The sequence below is a fragment of the Condylura cristata genome, unplaced genomic scaffold (genome assembly GCF_000260355.1).
Source record: "Condylura cristata isolate star-nosed mole 26May11 unplaced genomic scaffold, ConCri1.0 scaffold00018, whole genome shotgun sequence".
NCBI lineage: Eukaryota > Metazoa > Chordata > Mammalia > Eulipotyphla > Talpidae > Condylura > Condylura cristata.
The window spans coordinates 34124406-34135388 of NW_004567119.1; the positions used below are offsets into that span (position 1 = coordinate 34124406).

The 10983-nt window shown below is 47.4% G+C and overlaps 2 long non-coding RNA genes across 3 annotated transcripts in view; one reads left to right on the plus strand and one right to left on the minus strand.

The window, feature by feature from the left end:
* Nucleotides 1-2015, plus strand: part of LOC105853809 — a 3757-nt gene extending 1742 nt beyond the window's left edge. The window contains exon 3 of the long non-coding RNA XR_001145578.1: nucleotides 1956-2015. This is a non-coding gene — a long non-coding RNA (uncharacterized LOC105853809). The remainder of the gene's footprint in view (nucleotides 1-1955) is intronic.
* A 6382-nt stretch (nucleotides 2016-8397) lies between these two features.
* Nucleotides 8398-10983, minus strand: part of LOC105853795 — a 16460-nt gene continuing 13874 nt past the window's right edge. For both annotated transcript variants that reach the window (XR_001145569.1, XR_001145568.1), the window contains exons 6-7: nucleotides 10751-10808; nucleotides 8398-8831 (exon numbers count right to left, since the gene is read on the minus strand). This is a non-coding gene — a long non-coding RNA (uncharacterized LOC105853795). The remainder of the gene's footprint in view (nucleotides 8832-10750; nucleotides 10809-10983) is intronic.

Here is a 10983-nt window from a genome sequence, read left to right on the forward strand (position 1 = left end):
CGCCCGCAGGATAAAATCCAGCCTCTGGATGTTGTTCCTGAGACTCACTGCCTGCCCTTTGCTTTCTTAGGCCTCCAGCCTCTCTCTGACAGGCTGTTTTCTCTCCCTCTGGTCACCGGGCTGATTCTTTCCTGAGGGCCAGTCCGCAGACCAACACCTTTCTAAGGAGCTCTGCCAGACCACCTAACCCCCCTGCAAGGTGGGTACTGGGCGTCCCTCACTCTCATGGGAGACTGTGGCATCTCAACTTCCAGTCCCTTCCTCAGAGCTGTCGGTTCAGCAGCAATCCTCTGCTTCTAGCAGCTAGTGGCCAGTGGGAAATAACTAGTGAGCGCCCCGTCAGACCTCTCAGAGAAAGGGACATGTTCCCTTACGTAGATAGGAAACTGAGGTTTGGGACTGGAGGGACAGCCAGGTCCCCACCTGGGCTGGTCAGGCCCTAAAGCCCTCCTGTTTTGGCTCAGACAGTAGTCTCGGCTTCTGCCCATCAGCTCCTCTCTTGACGGGAAGCACAGATTTAGCAGAACTCTCCCCACTGGAGGGGAGACACCAGAGCAGCACTGCAAACCCCTGTTCCGGACGGCAAGGCCCTGGTCAGTCACGTGGCTGTCACCTCTGTCAGGGAGTTCATTAGGGGGAGACGTAGGTAGGTGGCCTCATGTGAGCACCTAAGGCCTGAGTGGGCAGCAGGCTGACTTTCCAGAAGGATCGGGGGTGTGGTGGGCACCGTGCTGCACGGTGAGGTTCCTGGTTCTTGCTGATTTCTCTATGCGGAGTACTCAGTGGACAGCAGTGACCAGACTTGCATGTGCCCGTGTCTTCCCAGGGGACCCCCTCTCAGTACAGGTTCTGCCCCAGTGGGCTGCCCAGAAATGAAACTGGCCCCCTGTGTTCCTTCACATACATAAGTGAACCCTAAAAGACCCCAGTATTCCTCATCCTGCCCTCCCTCCACAGCCAGCCACCTGCAGGGAAATGTTTCCCACCTGCCCTCACTTTGGGCTCCCCTAGCCCTCTCCAGGCTGAAGGAGGACCCATGTCAGAGTGGAGGCGGCTCCTCCCCGCTGGGCCCTAGGGCAGGAGCTCCATTCCCGAGGCCCTGCCCTGGGAATTGCTTTCCTCTGCCCCACAAGGCTGGGGATCTGTGGGCGGTGACCTCTACCCTGAGGTCTGCCGTAGCAGGCCTCTCTGGAGCTCCAAATGGAAATGGAGGCAGTTACCCCCATTCTCCAAAAACAAAGGCCACCTACACATACTTAGCTCAATGCAGAAGGCTCACGTGTCTCCAGTTTATGGTGTAAATTTTACTTGGTTTGTATGCAATTAGGTTTCAAAAGGTTGTTTCAACTTTAGACTAGAACAACCTTAGTAATTGCTAAGCTGAAATTCACCATGGGATGAGCAATGTGGGCCCCGCAGGGATATGCATGGCAGAGGCGTCCTTAGTGTATCAGTGTATCCTTTTGCTGATGGCTGATATAATTTCAGTGAGAGTGAAATATTTGATGTGTAAGCACACACAGACCCCTCAAAAGATACCCACTCTTTAAAAATGAGTCTTGGCACCTATGTTAAGTTATGCTTCTGACTCTGGCGGTTGGCGAGCTTGCCCAGGAGTAAGACCACTGAGGGAGTCCACAAAAGTGTAAATGAGTGTTTGAATGCCACAGTCGTGGCTGTTGCCTGTGGAGTCTGCTGAGGTGAACCAGGGTTTGAGCTCCAGGATGAGAGGAAAACGAAGCATGTTGTTTGCCAGGACAGGGCACTGTTGATGTGTGCTGATGTGTGACAAGTTGCCTTGGAACACAGCAGTTTCTTTGTTCTATCCTGTTCTACTCTTTTTTCCTTCTTTTTATAAGGGCAGTTAAGTAGTTGCAGGAATGTATTTACGTTGTATAAACTCTTACTTTAGCAAATATGGCTCCATTCATAATTTTGTCTTGTTCTCCCCATAGGTATGTCCAACTTAAAGAACTCGGGTGTGTGGAAGCTGAAAGGGGCCCAGACTCTGAAGAAGTGTCTTCTTTTTACTGTCCTGGTCCCTCTCCCCCTGCCCTTTGGATGAAGCTATATAAAATTATAGATTGGACAGAATAAATATCTAAAGTTTAGAAAAGGCAAAATACATTTATTTGGGTTTAAAATACAGTAGGAGCACAGGTTCGGGTCAGAAAGAGCGGAGAGAGAACAAACAGGTAGAGCGACTGAAACCCTGCTGAGGGAGCGTGAGTGAGACGGCAGAGGCTGCGGCCTGCAGCGGCTGTGGGGCTTCATTGTGCGGAGACCCCTGAGCATCAAGCCCGTATTTTATTTTTTCATCCTTAGATGTTTTTCTATAACTGCAGTGGAATTCTTAATTCTTTAAGCATTTTACAGCTACTGAGGAGCAGGGATGTACCTTCAGCGTGATGGGTTACTTCATTAGCTTTACTTAACTGGTTCTGATAATGAAATGGAATTTGCACATTAGGGAAAATGTGAAGAGTAGAGTAAAATGTAAAAACATTAGTCAGCTATCACATTTCATCAAAAAGTAAGTTGTTCTATGAGTTAGCTTACTTCCTTGTGTTTTCCAGATTTCTTATTGTGAAACATTACACTTGTGTATGGGGGTAGGTAGGCATGTACCTGTAGTTTGAGAACTGCAGAATGAAATCTCAGTGACTGGGTCAAGAAATAGAAGTCACATTTCATCAAAATCATCTTGCACAGGTAAACACCAACATGACTTTCATTAAAATCTTTTCCCTTGCTCTTAATAATTTATCACCTAAGTATGTGTCACTAAACATTTAAAACATGATTTTAATTCATTTAAAATCATTTTAGTTCAAATTTGAATGCATTAAATTATGTTTATATCTTGACTCACCAATATGTGGGCAAGATGAAGCCACATTTTTGGATGCAGCAAGAGCCTGCTTGTTTTCACTGCTGTCTAATCTACTTGGTGCAAACAATACACACAATGGTAATACCTTCTATGGAGGAAATTCTACTTTTCATTTAACATTGGAACATAAATACTTTCCCAGTCCTTAAAAACTCTTCAAGATTGTCATATTTAGCTGCTACATTACAGTTATGTGTATACTGTAGTTTTATCCTCTGGGGTTTTCCTTTCGCCTTTAACCAATTATTTGCTACTATACAGAAAGTGCAGGTGAACGGTTTTAAATGTAAATCTATAGAAGAGTTGAGATGGCTTTGACCAAACTTCCCGGCTCCAGCCCCCCACAGCATCACTATCACAGTCCTCTCTGCCTGGCCCCGCCTCCTCCCCCTTTGACACTGCCTTTATTCGCAGCTTTTGTCTCTTGGCTCCTCTGGGTCCCCACCCTTCCCTGTCTTCAATGGGCTTCAGCCAACCTGTGCCTCTCCCACACACACTTTTTCATTTCTCAGAGCTTTTGCTGCATCGTGCTTATTTGTCACTAGGCAGCATCCCCTTAGGTTTCCTGCAGTGTTTCGCAAGGTCCCTTCAGTTCCCCTTCCACTCACCAGCGGCCCTTTCCCTCCTTCCCGGTCCCTTTTTTAACCTCAGGGGTTTGTGCACCTGGCCTTGCCACGCCAATTATCCTCGTTGTGCTCCTGCAGATCGTCCCTTCTAAAAGGAAAAAGGATGGACACCATGAGTTTGTTCACCAGGAAAAGTCCCTGCCTTTATTTTCAGCATCAAGCTTATATACATGAAAAGGAGATTACTGTAACAAAGGGGCTACCGTGGCCTCCGCCCATTGGCCAGGCCCCGGCTAGGCGGGTGGGAAGTATCAAAATCATTTACAAAAGAACCTATAAGCTGGGGTTCTTGGGTCTGTGCCCATGTACAGGGATGGAGACAGACAGAACCTAGTCAAGGTCTCCGGCGCTTCCTTATCAGCCTGAGGCCCAGGATTGCTAACTAAGCTAAACTGCTAAGCCAGACTGCTTTCCTTCACTTTCCCCTCCACCCAGAGCAGCTTCTTAATGCTGTGCTTCTGTGGCATTTGTTCCTCTGTTCCATTTCTCCCGGTTCTCCTTTGACCTCGGAACCCTGTTTCCTCCCTCACCTCCCTGTCCACTGGTTCCTAGACCCAATTTCTCCCACCACCCTGGTCTAAGGCAGCAATCACCAGGCTCTTGTTTTGGACCACAAGTCCCTCCTTCGCGCCTATCGCCCCACCCTCCTATCCAGTAACATGTTCCGCCCCTTAACATTTTGAAAGACTTTTTACCCAGAATACCACCCCGAGCCACAAGGCGGCAACTGCGTTTTATGGAACCCAGTCTTGCCCCAGAGTAGTCCTCGGCCACAGCCCGCCTAACTCCGCCATTAAAAAGACAAACCAGGGCTCTCCCTGGTGGCGCAACAGGTTAAAGCACAGCTCTAAGAAGCTTAAGCCAATTTCGCATGAGTTCGATCCCGCCTGCCCCTGAGGAGATCCACATGGAGAGGCAGGCCTCTCCTGACCCGCCCGCTGCTCCCCTCAGCAGTGTACTTCATCGATCTGCCTGTTCTGCGCCCCCACTCTGTCCCTGGTGAATCCTCTCACCCTCCGCATCTCTGGCCTGTACCCCAGTTCTGTATGAATAAATAAATAAATCTTAAAAAAAGAAAAAAAAAAGACAAACCGGAAGTGGGTGGGCAGGGCCTACCGGTCAGCTAGTCCCGCCCACCGTCCACTCACTTCCGGCTTGCCTGGTTTTCCAGAACGCTATTTTCCCACAATACCACCCCAGTCCACCAGGCGGCGCTCTCTCTTTCTCGGGTTCTGGTTTTGGCCCTGTAGCCGCTCCTTCCTCTCAGCCCCTAGCCCCGCCTACCGCCACCATTTAAATCATAATCGGAAGTAAGCGGAATCTTTTCTGGTTAATCCCGCCCACCATTCACTCACTTCCGGTTTTCCTGGTTTTTCCAGCACGCTATTTTCCCACAATACCACCCCAGTCCACAAGGCGGCGCTCTCTCTTTCTCGGGTTCTAGTTTTGGCCCTGGAGCCGCTCCTTCCGCTCAGCCCCTAGCCCCGCCTACCGCTTCCATTTAAATCACAATCGGAAGTGGGTGGAACCTTTTCCAATTAGTCCCGCCCATCGTCCACTCACTTCCGGTTTGCCGGGTTTTTCAGAACGCTATTTTCCCACAATACCACCCCAGTCCACAAGGCGGCGCTCTCTCTTTCTGGGGGTTCTAGTTTTGGCCCTGGAACCGCTCCTTCCTCTCAGCTCCTAGCCCCGCCTACCGCCGCCATTTAAAATGTAATCGGAAGTGGGCGGAATCTTTCCCAGTTAGTCCCGCCCACCGTCCAGCCCCTCCCACTTCCGCATTTTTTAATGGCGGACGTGGGCGGGGCTACAAGCAGAGAGGAAGGAGCGGTTACGGGGACAAAAACAATAGGCCAGAAAACTCAGAGCGCCGCCCTGTGGACTGGGGTGGTATTGTGGGAAAACAGTGGTCTGGAAAACCAGGTAAACCGGAAGTGTGTGGCGGATGGGCGTCGGGACTAGTGGGTGACAGACACGCCCACATCCTGTTTATGTAAATTTTTAATGCCGCTAGTGGGCGGGGTTACAAACGGAGAGGAAGGAGGGGCTCCAGGGCCAAAACAGGGTTCAAGAAAACGAAGAACGCCGCCTTGTGGACTGGGGTGGTATTATGGGAAAATAGCAGCCTGGAAAAAACGGGCAAACCGGAAATGTGCTGCAGGTAGGCGGGACTAGCTGGGGTGCAGGTTCTGCCCACTTCCCGTTTATATATTTTTATATACTTTTTTTTCTTTTTTAAAGATTTATTTGTGCATAAAGAACTGGGATACAGGCCAGAGGCTCAGGGGCGGCGAGAGGCTTCACCAGAGACAGAGCGGGGAACAGAACAGGCAGATCGAGGAAGTACACTGCTGAGGGGAGCAGCGGGAGGGTCAGGAGAGGTCTGCCACGCCACGTGGTCATCTCTGGGGCAGGCGGGAATCGAACTCACGCAGAAGTGGCTTTAGCTTCTCAGTGCTGTGCTTTAACCCGCTGCGCCACCAGGGAGGGCCCTACTTTTTTTTTTTTTTTTTTTTCTTTTAATGGCGGCAGTGGCAGTAAGCGTCGGTAGGGTCGGAGGAGAAGGAACGGCTTCAGGGGCAAAACAGGGGGACGGAGAACGGTGCCTTGTCGACTGTAGCATCCTGGGCATTCCAAAATGTGTGGTGGCAGAGAAATGGGTCGGACAAAGTTCGGGCGATGGGCGGGGAGGTAGGAGGGGCTCCTGGTTAAAAAAAACAAGGACTGGGAAATCGGTGCCTTATGGCTCCAGGTGGTAAGTTCGTTAATTTGAAGCCCAGGAGTGAGGGGATAGGAAAGTGATGGGAGGAAGCAGGGCTCCTGGGGCAAAGGAGAAGCGGGTGGAGCGCAGCACGTTGCTTGGTGGCTCGGTGAACTAAGACTGCAAAAGCACAAAATGAAGGTGTGCAGGGGTGAGGGAATGTGAGAGGCTGAACTAGGCTGCCAGCGCCAAAGGGTGCTTGGCTTGGCGCCTGAGCCTCAGAGAAAGGGAAAAAAAAAAAAACCGGGAGCGCGCCAAACTGACGCTGGTGACTGAAATGTGAAGACGTGATGAGAAATGACTGAGAGTGGAAGGGAAACTGAAGGGACCTTGATCAACACAGTGCAGAAAACCGGAGGGGACGCCGCCCAGTGGCGAGTAGGAGCAATGCAGCTAAAGCTCCCAGAAGTGAAATTGGAAGGGAAGGGCCCTTGGCTCAGTCCAGTGGAGACAGGGCAGGGCAGGAGCCAGAGAGGAGTCAAGTGACAAAAGCTGTGAATAAGGGCAGTGCTGAAGGGGAATGGGAGGAGACAGGGCCAAGCACAGACAGAGCCAAAGGGATGTGGGGGAGGTTGAGGGAGAAGTTTTGTATCAAAGGCGTCCGAGGACAGCTACATAGAATATTGGCGAGGACGAGATGAAATATGTGCTCAGTCTTCTTCACTCCTGGCAAATAAATTCAGACCACCCTTCTATAGAGAACTTTACAGTTTAAATACTTAGTTCATTTTAAACAGAAACTAATTCTCTTTTTCGGAAGTGACATGTACAAATACTTTCCAATGTAGATTTACATATAAAACTTCCCCTGCACTTTTTGTAGAGTAACAAATAACTGAGAAAAAGCAAAAGGAAAACCCAGAGGATGATAAACTACAGCATATATAGAAATGAAATACAGCAATTAGGTACAATAATCCTGAAGTTTAGAAAGTACTTACGTAGTACTTACGTTACAGTGTTCCTCCACAGAAGGTAAATATTAATGAAATGTTCTCTAACCATTATGTGCATGTAGACTAGAATGGGAAAACTATAACTTTGCATTAAGTGGAATATTTTATAGCAGTGAAACCATGCAGGCTCTAGCTGCATCCAAAAATGTGCCTTAACCTTGCCTACATATTGTTGTCAACATATAAAATAAAAATGATTTAATACATTAAATTTGAACTACCACGCAGAATTAAAATATTTTAATTAAACATTTGGTGGCACTTAGGTGATAAATTATGAAGAGCAAGGAAAAGATTCAAAGAAATTCATGTTGGTGCTTACTTGTGGAAAAGACTATGATGAGGTGTGATTTCTATTTCTTGACCCCATTACTGGGATTTGATTTTTCAGTTCTCAAATTCTACATGTACACTGCTTAACCCTATACACAAGTGTAATATTTCACCATAAAAAATATGGAAAAAAGTTAACTCATAAAACTACTTACTTTTTGATGAAAGATAGTTGAATACTGTTCTTACACTTTATTCTACTATTAAAATTTTCCCTAATGTACAAGTCCTTTTCATTATCAGAACCGGTCAAGAAAAGGTGACAAAATAAATGTCACTGCCAAAAATTCCCTCCTGTTCCTCACAAGTGAAAAGTAACTAGTATAAATTTTTTAAAATCTTAAGAATTCCACGGTGATTATAGAAAAACATCTAAGGACAAAAAATAAATAAATATGGTTTGGGTGCTCCCTGGTGGTGCAAGGGTCTCAGCACCATGAAGCTGGCTGCAGCCACTGCAGACTGAGTTCAATCCCTGCCCAGGGAGCTGATCCACATGGCACAGCAGACCTCTCCTCTCCTGTCTTAACTCAGTTTGCCCCTCAGCAGTGTATGTCAGTCATTCTGCCTGTTCTGCTCCCCATTCTGTCTCTGGTGAATCCTCCCACTCCGACCCCTGCATCTCTGACCTATACCCAGCTCTTGTATGCATAATCAAATAAATCTTTAATAAAAGAGGGCCCTCCCTGGTGGCACAGCCAGTTAAAGCACAGCACTAGCAAGGTAAAGCCACTGCAGCACAAATTAGACTCCTGGCCCCAGAGGTGACCCACATGGCACGGCAGACCTCTCCTGACCAGCTCACTGCTCCCCTCAGCAGTGTACTTTGTCTATCTGCCTGTTCTGCTCCCCACTCTGTCTCTGTTGAATACTCTTACACCCCTGTATACCTATGGCCTCTACCCCAGTTCTGTATGCATAAATAAATAAATCTTTAAAAAAAAGATGCTAGCCAAGCAGGTGTGGCCAGAGCAGCATCAGTTGCAAAGTTAAAGTCAAGGTCACCTCATTTTTATTTTTTTTAAGTGAGGAGTTTTGGGTTTCTGACCAGAACTTGTGCTCCTACTAGATTTTAAACCCAAATATATGTATTTTGCCTTTTCTAAAATTTAGATATTTATTCTGTCCAATCTATAATTTTATATAGCTTCAACCAGAAAGTGGGGGGCGGGGGACCCAGACAGTAAAAAGAAGACACTTCTTCAGAGTCTGGGCCCCTTTCAGCTTCCACACACCCGAGTTCTTTAAGTTGGACATACCTATGGGGAGAACAAGACAAAATTATGAATGGAGCCATATTTGCTAAAGTAAGATTTTATACAACATAAACACATTCCTGTGACTACTTAACTGTCCTTATAAAAAGAAGGAAAAAAGAGTAGAACAGGATAGAACAAAGAAACTGCTGTGTTCCAAGGCAACTTGTCACACATCAGCACACAGCGACAGTGCCCTGTCCTGGCAAACAACATGCTTCGTTTTCCTCTCATCCTGGAGCTCAAACCCTGGTTCATCTCAGCAGACTCCACAGGCAACAGCCACGACTGTGGCATTCAAACACTCATTTACACTTTTGTGGACTCCCTCAGTGGTCTTACTCCTGGGCAAGCTCGCCAACCGCCGGAGTCAGAAGCATAAATTAAGATAGGTGCCAAGACTCAAGGAAGAAAAAAAGACAGCAGAAAACACTTTGAGGAGTGAATAGACAGAGACACTTGACGGAATCAGAAGAATGCCAGGAACACTGAATCCCCATTTTTAAAGAGGTCTCCCATGGGAGTGAGGGACGCCCAGTACCCACCTTGCAGGGGGGTTAGGTGGTCTGGCAGAGCTCCTTAGAAAGGTGTTGGTCTGCGGACTGGCCCTCGGGAAAGAACCAGCCCGGTGACCAGGGGGAGAGAAAAGAGCCTGTCAGAGAGAGGCTGGAGGCCTAAGAAAGCAAAGGGCAGGCAGTGAGTCTCAGGAACAACATCCAGAGGCTGGATTTTATCCTGCGGGCGGTGGGGACCAGTGCAGGGCTTGAGGCCTTAAATAATGGCGAGGCCCCGCAGGTCTGCCCTAGCCAGGCACAGTGAGGCAGGAGTGAGCCTGCAGACAGCCCTGAGCAAACGGTGGGTCTCTTTTTGTTCCTCTCCCACAGGCGGAGCTGGGAAGATGAAGTCAACCACCCAGAATGGTGCTAAGATGCCCTGCGATTTTGGCAGTGGGCGACCAACAGCCAGGGCTTGGGATTTTACTAACACGTGTGACCACAAAGACACGGCCATGATCTGTGACGCTGCCTTTGTTACCACTGCCACATCCCCCAGCTTCAGGCTTCAAGTTTTCTGACTTAATTCTTGCATTTAATTACTTTATAAACCATACAGATACTACATTGGAATTCAGAAGCCCCCAAAGTGCAACACTTTATCTGGGTGTCACGATGAAGCAGGTGACAAAAGAACAATCCTACTGACTGTTCCATCGAAGGTGGAAAAACTTCCCAATATATTAACTTGTCATCTATTGTATGATTAAACATCTTTTATCACCCCAATATGCTTTCTCCATCTGTGGCAATCACGCCTCATTGTGTCTTTTTAGAAACATAATACTAATGTTTTAAAATTGTTTTACAAATGGGCCCTCCCTGGTGGCGCAGCGGGTTAAAGCACAGCACAGAGAGGCTTAAACCACCTCCGCATAAGTTCGATTCCCGCCTGCCCCGGAGGTGACCACATGGTGTGGCAGACCTCCCCTGGCCCGCCCGCTGCTCCCTTCAGCAGTGCACCTCGTCTATCTGCCTGTTCTGTACCCCACTCTGTCTCTGGTGAATCCTCTCGCCCTCCGCATCTCTGGCCTGTACCCCAGTTCTGTACGAATAAATAAATAAACCTTTAAAAAAAAAAATATTGTTTTACAAATGTTCCACAATTGAAAAAAAGTAACATATCCAGATGGGACTCACTGTTTATTTGCAATTTATGTTATTTCATTTCAATTTGGGAATAAAATATTTTGTTGGCAGATCAAAATGAGAAAACTATATGTGCATGGGTCTTATGGTTTGGTAATGACACACATGTAAAGAGATTATTTGTAGATGCTATTACACCAAATATCGTCTTTTATTACATGGAATCTTCTCTCACATAGATGTCATACTAAATGTAATCACATATTAAGCCTCATTTACCTGAGCATCTTTTTCAATCTGAGCTCCATCAACACCAGCATCAGGGTCTCCAGCTGACCTAAAATAGAAAATATGTCACAGTATTGACTTACGTGAGCATTTTCACACAAATGGAGAAATGGCTCCATCTGGAGATACGTGAAGCTTTTCATTCTAGGAGGGCTGTGTTTCTACAGGGCATAACAATTCTATGAGATTTCATTGCATCACGCAGCACTCTGCAAAACCAAACT